Below are 12,787 nucleotides of genomic sequence, written 5' to 3'. Positions count from 1 at the left end.
TTGTTTTTATCTAACTCACATTTTAAATTCTAAATTGTGTATACTTAAATCCATTGCAAATTTGTATTTAAGCAAGAAATACTTAAGAGTTGTAACCTCTCTATTTCTTGCGTCAGAATGGAGATGGTTAAAAGAAACAATTAAAAATGAATTTGGTGGCCCATCTATTACAGGATGAACTCTGAGTTGTTCATCTGTTATCAATGAAACATGTCAATTGATTTTAGAATTCCTTAATGTGACTATCAGTGTATGTGGTAGTTCACAGTTCAGTCTGAAAACTACCTTTGCATTCTAAAACTTGTTGAAATTCCCCCAGCACACATTGTTTTAATGTGCTCAGAAGTCAAACCTTTATTCTCAATCTATATTCAAATGGTATTGTTTTAGTAGTGAAGGATAAGAATTACACTAATGCTACAAGGAGAACATTAACCACATTGGGGTCTTCATATTAAGCAGCAAGTTTTGGAACCCAGTGAAACAAAGATGTCTTGATAGGTATTGTTCTACCTTCAATTCCTTTTTCTGTATAGGTGCCAGAGATGGACTATTTCTTTCTTTTCGCTAAACACATTTCAGTTTTTACACAGCTTGTGTTTTGCTCTGCTGGTTTATCTCTTACAGCTTTCTATTTGTTACATAAAACGAAGGAGCAAATGGAAGCAAATGCCTTGGCTTTATAGCATATAAAAGGAAATAATGGCGGATTTGGGGAAGATAAACATCAAAAACTTCTACTTATGAACCTATGGTCACTTGAGTTTCTTGAGGACGGTAAAAGGGATATTTGGGAGAAGACTGGAAATGGCAGAACAAATTGCAATATGAAACTACCATTTTCCACAAGGATTTCTTTAGAGTTTCCTAAAAAGTGTGTACTCCATTTAGTTGTCACCAGCACTGAGATATTAAAATAGACCACGTATTTCTGGTACTACTGGTGGGTTGGGATTTGGGTCCATTCTTGTAAGGAGTGGAGATTAAATAATTGATCCTAGAGACATAGAGTGAGTTGCAACCAGCAAAGGTTTATTCAGTAGCAAATGTATGTGACGGTGAGAGACCTCAGACTGGAATCAAACCACTCACAAATCTTCTTGTCTAGTAATTGGTGTCTGGCTAACCGTATATTTTTAAAGTCTGCTTCTTCCTCAGGAATCATGCTTTATTCCTACTTTGCTGGCATTTGAATCAAATTGTGTTTCTCCTTACAGGACTAACAGTTTCTAGCCATCATGAATATCTGTAAATAAAGAATATGGAGTAGATTATGTCAAGAACACATCATAGTTGTACAGGTCTGTTGGTCTGAACTGGAAGGATTTTTGTTTTTGGTCTGAAATAAAATTTGTAATGAGATAAGTCTACCCTTTTTTGTCTTGTTAATTTGGTTTGGTATTAACAGCAATTATAATAAAGAATCACCATATAGATAATTATATCATTACAAAAATGCAATATACAGAAATGGTAACTCCTTCAAGGAAAAAAAGGATTGCATTTTAATGTAAAATGTAAGCCTATCAATATCATCTTTATTTCTGAGCAATCTTGTTTCTCAAAATGGTAAATAAAAAATCAGACTTTATACTTTTGGTTGACATTTTAAGCTGCTTCATTTTCACCAGCACATAAGAATTTATTTGTGTATCTGATCTTATTGGCAATGAACATTCTCCCTAAAAGCAAATTTTTCTGGGGATGGATTACATTATCTATTTATGTGACTAAAATTTTGGGAAACAAGCAGTTCTCTTTGGTGATCAATAAGTTGTTAAAGGAAAACCAAACAAATAAATTACAGATACATTGTGTGAAGGAATTTCACAGGGTACCAAATAAAATAAATAAATATGAATGATCAATTTTATTCATTGGTAAATACTATTTAAGGTTTGTAAGGTTAAGGGAAGTTAGAGAAAGACTCGTGTAATGAGAGTGAACTTCTCAGAAAGAATAAACCATAAATATGAAACTTCACATGGAGCCATGATATCTGTGAATATATATACATGCCATGTTATATGTATGTATAGATATATATACACACACATATATATAATCTCTCAAAGAACAATGTCACTGAAAAGGAAGGCACAAGTTGGAGAAGAGTTTAGATTAGTTAAAGCTTTATTCTAAGGAAATATTAGATGTGACAGTTATTTTAGATGCCTGTGTAGGGTGATGGAATAATAAAGTACATATCATTTTAATTTTTTGTATATTATTAATAACAGAAAAGCAAAAGTAAAATTTGATAATTATTAAAATACTCCAATTTAGGTATTACAGTTACTTAATTTTTAGAGTCCTTGCCAACTTGTGCTTATCATATCAAAGTATAAATATGTACCTGTATTTACATCAGTATCTATATCTCTATCTAGCTATCTACTTTTTAATTTATTTTTGCTTTGACTATATTCTTATATTTTTACTCCTTTTGAACTTTAAATCATTAGTCTCCTCGCAAGAGGAATTTAAACTACTTTTTGCTTAGATGTACTGACTCCCTATTGGACCTAGGAATTAACTAGGAGTAAGCTAAAGGTTAGACATCTTTACCTCCTCTGTTTTGTGCCTGTGTCCTTCACTCTGAGGACTTTGTCTTTTGCCCTGTAGTTATTTTACAGCCACCTAGGAAGACAGGAATGAGGTACAAGGAGATTAGACCATTTGTCAAGCCTTAGTGACTCTCACTTAACAAGGCTCAGATGACCAATCCTGGAATGGACTACCAGACTGTCTTTGACTCCACCTCAGGCCACACCTGACTGCCTTGACACTTGCCTGGGACTACAGTGTGTATTAATCTTGTATACGTTCACATATTTTGACCCTAATCTCCTTATTTCAACTAAGGCAAATGTCTGAACACTGAAGACGGATGAAGATGCATTGAAGTGCTGTACTCCCATGGCATATCCATGTCATACAATAAACTTATTTTCTCTGCCCTTCATCGTGATGAGTGGCTAGGCCTGACAGGTAGAAATCCTAGAGCCTGGGTGTGAGGTCTAAAACTTCAGCTTTGTCGTGCTTTCCTCTTTCCCTAGTGGAAATGGTTATTGTTTTAGGATTTTGAATTTTATGTGACGAATAAACAACTCACATTTCATTAAAGTAATTTTCTTGGATACAGAATGCTGTTAAAATGTCAGTTTGCCCCTGTTGCCAGGAGACATAGACACAACCTGACCTCACACACCGATGGACTCTCAGGGCTGCCCTAGGTGCTTCAGAACCTGTCATGTCTTCCTCAGCTTTCCTTTTTCACTTATTAATTTCTTTCTTTCAGTATTTTGAAAGGGTAAGGAAACTTCAGCCTGCAAATACAGTTCTTCATGACAATTCCTTCATTTCAAGTGGGTGATCCCAAGCCTTTCTCTGGATATACCATGTGGCCGTAAGCATTTCTTATTTCTTTTTTTTTTTTGTCTTTTCTTTTTTGGTACTGGGGATCTAACCCAGGACTGCGCTTTGCCACTGAGCTACATCCCAGCCCATCAGCATTATAACATGGTCCTTCCACTATCATTTTGACCTGAAAATTCCCCAAATAGTCTTCCTTTTTAAGCCATGAGGAATATCTGTTGACTACAACCAAGAAATCTCAGCACATATATCTCTAACTCCACTACAGAAAAGACTATCCACCATGACATAAGCAGTAGTGGAAAGGAACAAGGATTTCCAAAAGCTTCTATCTTCACCAAGTCAACAAAGCATGTACTAAAACACAAAAGTCAAAATGACTGTTTTCATTATTCCTGAAATCAGTGAACAACTCAACCAACACTTCAAGCAAGAGAAAGATTGGCTTTTGGTGAGAACAGTTAGCTTTTTGGCATTATAACATGGTCTATTCTTACCCCCCTCTTCCCACTTCGGTGTGGGCACTGAAATCCATAGAACAGGAGGTAAAGGGAGGAAGAATGGGCTAGAAGATCACAAAAACATTCCTTCCTCTGATCATAGGAATTAATCGACCTGTTTGACAGTTCCCTGAAAACTTTCATATATAGAAATTGTCTTTACCTGACTCAAACAGTAAATGCAGATAGGACAAAAAAAAACAAAACAAAACAAAGCAAAAGAAAACAAATGATTCTGAAGATTTAAATGTTCACAGTAGGCTATGGGATTTTTTTCTATATTTCTGCTACTCTAGAAATACATGGAAATTAAAGAATACACCTAGGCTATAAAATCAGTGTTAAAAGGACCACTAACTGTCTGAAGCCTCATCCTCATTGACCTTCTGGCACTTCCTGACAGTTCTTAGCTTGTGGTAGCAAAACACGATTCTCTGTCCAGTGTTCACCTGATGTCTTCCCCGTGAGCCTCAGTGCATAACAAATCTTCTAGTTTCTAGTATAAACCTAGTCATTGGACTCAGTATCCACTCCAAACTCAGGGTATCTTCAGATTTTTAAATCAACAAGTAATCTACTTCTACATGAGGTCACTTTCCAAGTTGAGTTGGACATGAGTCTTGAGAGTGACACAGTTGGACTTTCTAGTCTATGAGTTATATTTTGTTATTTTATTATTATCTTATTAACTATTATAAACACATTATTATATTAATTTTATTATACATTTTATTTTTATTTTATTATATATTTATTTTATATTTGAATGTTTTATTAGAAACACTTTATTATTATGCTTAAAAACTACAGTTATTTTTAAAATCAAGTGCTTAATGTGCTACATTATGCTTCAAAAAATCTTCCTTAATTGCCCAAGGTTTAGCACAAGTTTGAATAAATTTTATAATTTCATTGTCTCAAACAAACAAGTGCAACTTGTCAGGCAATGATAAGCAGATGAGCAATTGTACTGGGTAAAGAATTGAAAAATAACTAGCTCCTAACAATTACAAAATAACAGTCTTAATAAGCAATATAACTATGTTTTATAGATTAATATACTTTTTCAGTTTGAAAAAGAAATAGTCTGATCCCCAGAGCTAGCTAAAGTGATGCTTTATTTAAAATTATTAAATTATTCTCTGACCAGCCAGTGTTTGTTCATTCACTGTCTTAGTCTCTTTAGGTTGTTGTAACCAAATACCTTAGGCTGAGTAGTTTACAAACAACAGCAATTCTTTGTGCAGTGTTCTGGAGGCTGGGACATGCAAGACCAAAGCAGGAGATACCTTCCTGACAGCTAAGAGTGGATTCCATGGATATAGCACCTTCTGTGCATCCTATGTGGCTGAAGGGGGAGTGATAACCTAACCCACAACTCTGTTCTCATCACTTTATGAAGACCCTGCTTTTTAATATCATTACTTTTGCTTTTCAACGTTCACATACTGTAAGCTTAAAACTCCTGGCCTACAAAATATAGGTTTACCATTCGTATTTTGAAATCTGAGATGCTCCTAAATTCCAAACATTTTGGAGTACTGAGTGACAATTTTCATAGTATGAAGCATTTTTCTATGGATACTGAAAACATATATACTATTTTATATAATGTTGAAAATATTACATCAAATTACCTTAAGGATATATGTGTGTGTTGTGTTTGTGTTATACAGGGATGACTTCTCTAAGACATCTTATTAAGTGCATTTAAATATTCCAAAATCTGAAACAAATCTAAAATTCAAAATAGTTCCTGTCCCAAGCATTTCAGATAAGTGATATTCAATTGGTAAATACTTATCTTAATTTTATGGATAAAAGATTCTGAGATTCTGAGGCTCAACATTCTCTTGGTCAGACAATTACCATATGAGTTTCAAATTTACTTGTTTCTGATATAGAATTCAACTCAATGCATCCTACTCTCTTATCACCAATGCCCAAGTCACTATCTGATTGAAGAGTAATTAATTTTCCTACAGGAAAACTGCTTTTCTGGTAATACATGGTCCCCTTTTAACATGACAAATTTCAGGATCTAATAGTATTATTGAATTGCCATTTGGTTATGCTTTTCACATTTCAATTCACTTGTTAATGCATTTTTATTTGATTCCCACAGCAACTCTGAAACAGAGTTTAATAGAAATGATTATCCTCGTTTCATAAATGAAGAAAAGAAAGTTCATACAAAGGTTATTCAGCTAGCCCATGGGTTTAGATTTACTAGGAAGCTTACTCAATTGGCTCCAAGGCCATGTGTATAATCCCCCGTATTATGCCTACCTAAGTTTCTAATGTTTCATTAAGGCTGTGAATAATTCATACAAGTAAACTTTATTAAGAATGATTGTTCTACTCTGTCAGATAGAGAAATGCTGTGAAGTTTTCCATTTTTATCTTACATAAGTTGTTCAACTCCTCATTGTCCTAACCCCCATTTCATTGTCCATTATTACAATGCTGTCCTAGATCTCAGGGGAGAGAAATGTTCCTGTCCTTCAATAACCTAAGGGTAATAGACACGGGAGGATACATTGCCCAAACAATTAGAAATGGAGACCTAAGGGATGCTGATTGAACACACACTAAAAAGGGGTGACAGACTTAATGTGTTAGAAAAACTGAGACAAGAATTGAATTTATTCTGTGCCATTCTCCTCCAGCTCCAAATAGAGTCAAAGCTAAGATGTCAGTATTGGCAGTCGTGAAAGAAGGAAGCAGGTGAACTGGCATGTAAAATTAGGGAAGAGGAAGAGATTCTTGTAAGCATGAAATTTACAACTCTAACAGGTTCAATGGAGTCCCTTTGGGCAGTTACTAAAGGTTCCACACAGGTAGATGGCTCTCCATTCAACCTCAGCTTAGAGGGAGGAATAGCTGGTGAAACCTAAGCATTTAGGAGTCGGGTCTCCAGAAAAAGAACAATATGTGGAAAGCATTAGATTACTGAGATGTGAGTTCATAGCAAATGCAGTGTTTTTCTTTTCTTTTAATACAATTCTTGTAACAAAATATATTTTTAATTAATAATTGTTTTATTTTGAAAATACCGTACAAAGGGTTTACAATTACATGAGCAAGGTAATGAGTGCATTTCTTATCAAGCATTGTTGCCTCCTCCTTTGTTTTTCCCCTACTGTCCCTGACCTCCCATCGCCACAACTACCCTCCCCTCATCCCCGCCAAGTTGTAAAGTTTGTTTTTCAACATAGCATATTGTACATTTCATTGTTGCAATGGGTCCACCTGTATCCCTTTTAAACAATTTGTTTTTTTCTTCCCCTCCCCAAATTATACCAACATCAAATACAGTGAAAACAGAGAGTATACCATTGGGGAGGGACATACAAAGCAACCAAAAAATCACCTTATAAATATGCTAGAAACAATGCAAGAAAGAAAAACCACCAGAGTCCTTATCTTGGGATTCATTTCACCTAATATCAACTTATCTGACCTTTTCTGCTTGTCTGAGACATATACTAGTTATAGCAGATAAGGGAAACCATGGGACCTATGTTTCGTTGGGCCTGGCTTACTTCACTTAATATAATTTTTTTTCCAAGTCTTTCCATTTCCTAACAAATGGGGCAAAGCATGGTTCAAAGACTCTCTGAAAGGAATAGCTCTTCATTAAAGGTTGTGAGGTAAGACTTTTGAAATGTTACCTGGAAGATAAGAGACTGAGAAAGACCTTGTGACCTAAAACTGTTTAGGACTGAGCCTTAGAGCTGCCTGTTTTAAGACCAGGAGAGTTTCCTCATTACATCACAAAATATCCTTTTCGCTTTACTAATAAAAAATAATGAGTTTCCAAATATTCCTCTTCAGTCTGTAAGTGCTTAATTGCCTGGAACTGAGCTTAGATTCAAGGCTCCACCCACAGGAGGATAAGGTCTTACTTTCTTCCAATCATTAGAGGGAAATAAAAGCAAAAACAAAAACTTGCTTCATTCTGCAGCAAGTTTTAATTATCTGAACTCTCCATAAAGTATTGACCTCATCTAAATATATATGAATTGGACATAAGTTTTTGTCAGCTATCCTTATCCTTTTTTAAAATTTTGTCTCAGAGGTTTCTGTTTTAAGGTTGTATTTTTTTGAGCCCAGCTGAAAGTATTCACCATAAATTTCTCAAGGACTTGTGTTAATGTGTGGATTGAGTGATCAGATCATAGACTTAGTTGTTTCCTTTGAGGGTCAGAGAACCCGGTGAAAAATTAAATTTATATGAAGTACATAAATAAATTAAGCCATAACACATTTACCCCATTAAGCTTTGCAAAGATCTACCTCTCTGGAAACATCTCAACTTTTACTAATGTATTCAGGATAGTAAACACTACATCTTTGAGGAAAAAAGAATTGTGTTTGATTTTCATAAGACACATCATTAAGAAACGTAGGTTCTTTCTCATAAAAATTAGACCCCATTGTTGTAGGGTGTTTTATTTTTTTGAAAAACAGATTTTACCATAATCCTGAAAGTCAAATGGAATTAGACATATGATATTGTCAAGAAAACTTCAGCTCAGAGAGGGCAAGATGTTTCCCTGGGTTTCTACAGCTAGGAGGTAGCTCAGCCTGCCTTGATCTCTGTTTCTGGTCAATGCTAATGTAAAAACCAGGCTTTTGCTAGCAGGCTCACTTTCTGTGCTTCAATTTCCATTTTATGAGACTTGGAGGGAAAAAAAATCTTGCTATTTGAGTTTCTACGTTTCTGGATTTGAGGATGTTTTTTACCATATCAAAGCCAAATTCCCAGTGGTGCTATCTTCTTTGCCTTTTCAGGAAAACAATGAAGTGGACATACCCGCTCAGGCCCTGTCTTGTGCATCTGTATTCTGGTAATAGAATGAATCGTGTTCTGCCTTCTTGTAAACATAAGAAAACTGCCCTTTCATTTGGACACTACTTCAGAACAAGTGATTTTTTTTCTTTCTTTTTTTTGTGACAGGGTTTATGATTTTGGTCTGGAGAATGAATAAAATTGAGGACTTAGAGGATTTGGCTGTTCTTATGTCTTAAATGTAAAATCTTCCTAAAGCTAGTGTTCCTGCCTCACAAATGGTCGTGGAAATGGACAGCGCTGTGATACCAGTGCTTAATGTGACCAGACCTTGAACTTTCTGTCTCTGCCTGACTTTCTAACATTTAGCGGCTAGAATACAAAACGGTCTGCTGCGGCTCTGCCTCCCAGGTGTCAGAAAGAGAAAATGCTGAAGGACTTTCAACTCAGTGGGCTTCACACAAACGATGCCCCAGAGAGAAAATCTAAGCAGTGCTTCAGGCAGGTGCATGATGTGGTTCAGAAGCAGAAAACATTTGATTCATGAGCAGGAGGCACTAAAATAGAGCTCTGGGAAGAAAAGAGGAATCAAGCAATGATGGGAGCAATATTGCGCCTGAGTTCCAACATTGGCGGCGCTTCACTTGCACTTGCTTCCCTGAGCTTTAAAGTTCAGAAAAGATCAGAGACAGCAGACGAGGCAGAGAGAGCAACGTAAGCACACCAGCTCCAGACATCCTGAGGCTGGAAGGAGTCATTTCTCCTATGAACATTGAATCCTGTAAACTGGAGAAGGACACTTGAGTAACAGGGGGAAAAAAGTAAATATAGGGTCTTGTGATTAGATCAAAGTGCAAAAGTGTACTTGGAGTTTCTTAGTTCTTTAAAAAACAGTAAAAATCACTTAGTGTCTCCTCTCCCTGTCTTTTTTCTGTATGTGAGTATGCATATACCTACATCTATCCCTTGTCCATGCTCCATGCATCCATCCCATTAGCTAGCTTGTTAGTGAGTTGTTCATTTTACTTGCTTTTTATTTATATGTTGTCCATTTGGTTTTAAAGAGATGGCCACACTTTAATGTTCTGTTTTTTAAAACACACTGGATAGGAAGAAAACTTTTGTGCTCATAGTTAACAAATCAGTTTGGTTGTGACAACTGATCATGCCATTTTCAGGGATTGGAGGGGAATTTCTAGATCTAGGAACAAACTTGATGGTTTGTGTTTGTTTGCCAGGAAGTTCCAGCTCTCCTGCTTAGGGATAAACCTTCATTTGAATACTCTGTCATCAGGCTTAATGGGAACTACAACTTGTATGCAAGGGTTTGAACATCAGTCAGTTTGGGAACTGTAAGAGTGACCACTGGGCTTTAATAATTGCATCAAACATTTGTGTATACCAAGCTCTCTGATTAGCTCTCAGGGAGTGGCTGTAATTCAAAGATAGTCTATGAGATGGTTGTCCTTATAGTGTATTTCTCTTTCATGAATTTCACTTTATTTGGTGAAATAAGTTGAGTTAATATGATTTGACAGTACAAGTCTGATAGTAAACCAGGAAAAGTTATTTCACAGAATAAAAAGTTCATGAGGCAAGTGAGAACATTTGAGTCTGTTTAATACATATCTTCCAAAGATTTTGCACCAAACGGCTTGCAGTTATTGTGATATTGATCTGTCAGCCCTTGAGGAGGATAGGTCAAGTCTGGAGATATCCAAAGCCCCTGGGTTTGTCACCTGCAGCCTCACACCGCTTCATCAAATTACCACAGTGCACTGTACAAATGTTACCATGTTCTCTGTCTACTAAAGTTGTGATGACCTGTGCTAGCTTGTACACTCTTCATTAGTCACTGAAGTCAATTGACTCGCAAAGAATAAACAGAACAACATAGTCAGAGATCTCTCTATTCTGTAGGCATGGCTTATCCAACTTTAAAAACAACTGTTTTATTTAACTGTTGAGAGTTGTATAGCTGAGTATATTGCCCTATTTTCTCTTTTATTTTTGGTCGTGGGGCTTGAACTCTGGGCTTGGGTGCTGTCCTTGTACTCTTCAGCTCAAGGTGAGTGCTCTACAACTTGAGCCACAGCGCCACTTCCGGTTTTCTAGTGGTTTATTGGAGATAAGAGTCTCATGGACTTTCCTGCCCTGGCTGGCTTTGAACCGTGATCCTCAGATCTCAGCCTCCTGAGTAGCTAGGATTAGAGGCATGAGTCACTGGCAGCTGGTCCTATTTTCTCTTAAGCTTTTCACTGTACTAGACTATGGAGCCATAAATGTTCAGAGGCAAGTATGTTGGAAATTATCAGAGTAAGAATTACTACCTGGAAAGCAGACTGTCTTTTGGGGATGGATTTAGAAATGTACAGCAGTTTATTCATCTTGAACATGAGGGTAACCTTTTTGGGTTGCAGATGTCCTGAACACCAGAGCTTTCCCTTTGCTAAAACAGTAATCTGGGTTGTGTGCTCACCTGGGTAGTTGCGGGTGAAATGTATTTAGAAGGGTGATGTTCACCCTTCACTTCCAACTTCTCCTTGTTGGTAATCACTTCTAAATACTTGCAAAGTTAGAAATTCCCTTCCATCTCTGTAGTTGAACTCTCCTAGATATCATGGGAAATTATGGAAGGGAAAACCAGATGATGACAGGGCTTGTTCTGCTCAGAAGCAGATATATGGCCTTTTACTCAATAACTATTTATCAATTCATTGATTCAAGGTGGGAAACTGATCACATACTTTTGCCTATGAGCTCACATGTATGTTATGGCATTGAAACCAGCAACAATGGTCATTGATTGAAGCTTCTAGGATAACAGATAACTCTAGTGCATTCCATCAACTACATCTTGATTCTTGACTGACTCCATTGTAGTGGATGGCGGTGACACTGGGTCAGATAAGAGGCATTGGGATGGGGGGGTGACACTCTCAAAGAGCCCCATCTGTCACATCTTCAGCCTACCTGAAACTTTCATATAACCATGTAGCTTTTAATGTCTTCCTGCTTCCCATGTTGAACTTTGTTTCCACTGAACTCAGCTGAGCCATCACTGAAGCACTGGGTTAGGAATTCCATTTCCTTATACACAATTTTGTCATGTTGGTCTTCAAAATACTTGGATCCATTTATATCACCAGCTTTGAGAGCCCCTATGACTTCATATCTTGCCAACATGGGAAATTTCCAGATAATAATGACTTCTCCCTTTCTATTCCTATAGAGTTAATTACTATTGTTTCCTTTTTCTGATAAAAATGAAAGGAAATTGGAGAGCCTTAGTTAGTAGTGGTGGAACAACTGTTCATGTATATTCTTTCCTTTGCTTTTCTGAAAAATATCTGATTGTCAGCTGGGCACCATTGGCTCACACCTGTAATCTTAGCTACTGAGGAGGATAATATCTGAGAATCATGGTTCAAAGCCAGCCCAGCGAAGGAAAGACTGTGAAACTCTGACCTCCAATTAACCACCAGAAAAGCAGAAGTGGCACTTTGGCTCAAAGTGGTAGATTGCTAGTCTTGAGCGAAAGAGCTCAGGGACAGTGCCCATGTGAAGTTCAAGCCCCAGACAACAAAGACCAACAGCAACAACAATAACCAAAGTATCTGATTATCACCTTAATCTCTTCTGTTGTTTCACTGTTTTTATATTGACATGTTGAAGTTCTTAAGATCTTTACCACTCCCTGGTATCAACTGGAAACAGTTTTAGAGAAGCAATGGGCCCAGGACAACTTTCAAATTTCAGCAGCTAAGGACATTAATCAATTTTGTTCTTTATAGTCTAAGGAGGAAGAAGAACTTGCTCATGGCTTTCACACTCTTGCCCTTGTATAGGTCTGATATATTACTTCACACCTTTGAAGGAACGCCTACTCTATGTGTTTTCTGTGGTTCTCTTTGTCCAGGAAAAACTATACAGTATGTGATTACAGTAGAGATTTCAGGGTCCAGTGCTCAGACAACATCAGCTATAACCAACACTCATCCACTCCCTCCTTCACTATCTGATCTAATTTCCTTCATTTTCCATTATCATTAAGGGAGATGGTTTATCTGCTAGTTCAATTCAGAGATTTCTCTCTGAAAAGTTGAAATTTTGA

The sequence above is a fragment of the Dipodomys merriami genome, unplaced genomic scaffold, assembly GCF_024711535.1.
Source record: "Dipodomys merriami isolate MVZ:Mamm:240054 unplaced genomic scaffold, mDipMer1.0.p SCAF_17, whole genome shotgun sequence".
In the NCBI taxonomy this organism is placed as follows: domain Eukaryota; kingdom Metazoa; phylum Chordata; class Mammalia; order Rodentia; family Heteromyidae; genus Dipodomys; species Dipodomys merriami.
This window is presented reverse-complemented; position numbering follows the sequence as displayed.